The 2,204-nt window shown below is 50.1% G+C and overlaps 1 pseudogene; it reads left to right on the forward strand.

Moving 5' to 3' along the window:
• Window positions 1–238: 238 nt before the first annotated feature.
• On the forward strand, window positions 239–1,925 carry LOC102841563 (annotated as a pseudogene).
• Window positions 1,926–2,204: the final 279 nt, after the last annotated feature.

The raw sequence follows: 2,204 nt of genomic DNA on the forward strand, positions 1-2,204 counted from the left end.
GCGAATGTTGATAGTTGATCCAGGAAGAATGAAGCTCTTGACAACCTCAATCTTTTCTCCGTTGATAAGAATGTGAAGTATTGCTTGTGGTCAAGGAATATATATTGTAAAACTTGTTTATGAATGTAACTTCTGGCAGCTTCAGCAAATTACTTGATATCTAAATGTCTAAATGTTTTTTATATGGCATAAAACATGAATTGATGGACATACAGACATACATTTAAAACATGAATTGATGGACATACAGACAGATGACAGACTAGCAGACACACTACAGGTGCGCTCTGCAGCCAAGTGCGTCATCATCAGGAATATCCACATCTCCGCCATGGCTGACATCTACACAGAGCACGAACAGCAGGTGGTGGTGGCCAAGTATGCGTCCAGAGGCTTCTACATCACTACTGGAGATATGTTTTGGAAGCTGCGGATCTGGGACACTACACAGAAGGAACATCTGCTCAAGTACGAGTTCCAACCCTTTGCCGGGAAGATAGAAGACATTGCCTGGACGGAGGACAGCAAGAGGATCGCCGTGGTCGGGGAGGGCCGGGAGAAGTTTGGCGCCATCTTCCTGTGGGACAGTGGCTCTTTGGTGGGTGAGATCACACGACACAACAAAGTCATCAACAGTGTGGACATCAAGCAGACCAGGCCCTACCGGCTGGCCACGGGCAGCGACGATAACTGTGCCATGTTCTTCGAGGAGTCGTCTTCACGTTCAAGTTCACCATTGGGGACCACGGCCTCTTTGTCAACTGCGTGAGATTCCTCCCCTGCAACGGGAACAGTGTGGACGGCCAGATCTACATCTACGACGGGAAGATAGGAGAGAAAATATATGCCCTGGGAGGAAGCAAGACTCAAGATGGTGGGATTTAAGCTTTTTGCCTCCGGAGACAAGATATCCAAGATCTGGGATGTCAACGTGAATTCCATCGTCAACACATTTACCATGGGCTCCAACATCCTGGACCAGCAGTTGGGCTGCTTATGTCAGCAGGACCACCTGCTCAGTATCTCACTGTCTGGGTACATCAACTACCTGGACAAGAACAACCTCAGCAAACCCTTATGGGTCATCAAGGTTCACAAAGTTGATCCAGTGTCTGGAGGTAAAAACAGCAATAAGTCTTACATCTATTCCCGAAGCCACGATGGGCACATCAATTACTGGGATTCCTAGACGGGGGAGAATGACTCCTTCTCTGGAAAAGGCCACACGAACCAATTGTCTAGGATGGCCGTGGATGAAGCCAGCCAGATGGTCAGCTGCAGCATGGATGACACCGTGCAGTACACCAACCTCAGCAGACAAGGAGTAGTAAAGCTGGACGTTCAGCCAAAGTGCGTGGCCATCGACCCCGGGGGATACACGGTGGACGTGTTCATCGGGCAGATCATCCTGTTGAAGGATCAGAAGAAGTGTTTCAGCATCAACTCTGACTACTAGCCTGAGGTGGTGGCAGTGTACCCAGGAGACGACACGGTGCCCATGGGGGGCACAGATGGGAAGGTCCACCTCTACTCCATCCTAGGATCTGAGTTGTAGAGCAAGGACCAGCTCCTGGAGGCCAAGGGTCCCGTCACCAGCCTGGCCTACTCCCACGACGGCACCTTTCTGGCTGTGTGTGACGCCAGCAAAGTGGTTATGGTCTTCAATGTGGCTGACGGCTACTCGGAGAAGGATGTTTTCTATGAAGCACCATGCAAAGATCATCTGCCTTGTCTGGTCCCCAGACAACTAGCACTTTGACTCCGGTAGTATGGACATGATGGTATACGTGTGTACCCTGAGCGACCCGAGACCAGAGTCAAGATCCAAGACACCAACGGCTTCATCATGTCAGCAGCCTGACTTGGCTGGACGAGCACATGCTGGTCATTACGCCTCCGTCAAAGAGTAGTCAATCACCTACTGAGGCCTGGCCACAAAGCCACCAAATCAGGGACTAGAAGTTCGCTGTGGCCCAACACGCTCTTCCTCTCCATGTTTCTGTAACGCACCCTGCCCCGCCCAGCCTCAAGGAGGAAGGCAGGAAACCACAGACAACCTTGGCTTCTAAGGGTGTCCATGTCTGTCCACCTCCTTCCTAAAGCTTTAGACAGTAACCGTTTGCACATGATAAATAAAACGAGCACTTATTGTTAAGTGCCGTCAATTTTGACTCACAGCAACCTATGCAGCATTTATGAGGAAA

The sequence above is a fragment of the Chrysochloris asiatica genome, unplaced genomic scaffold (assembly GCF_000296735.1).
Source record: "Chrysochloris asiatica unplaced genomic scaffold, ChrAsi1.0 scaffold00033, whole genome shotgun sequence".
In the NCBI taxonomy this organism is placed as follows: domain Eukaryota; kingdom Metazoa; phylum Chordata; class Mammalia; order Afrosoricida; family Chrysochloridae; genus Chrysochloris; species Chrysochloris asiatica.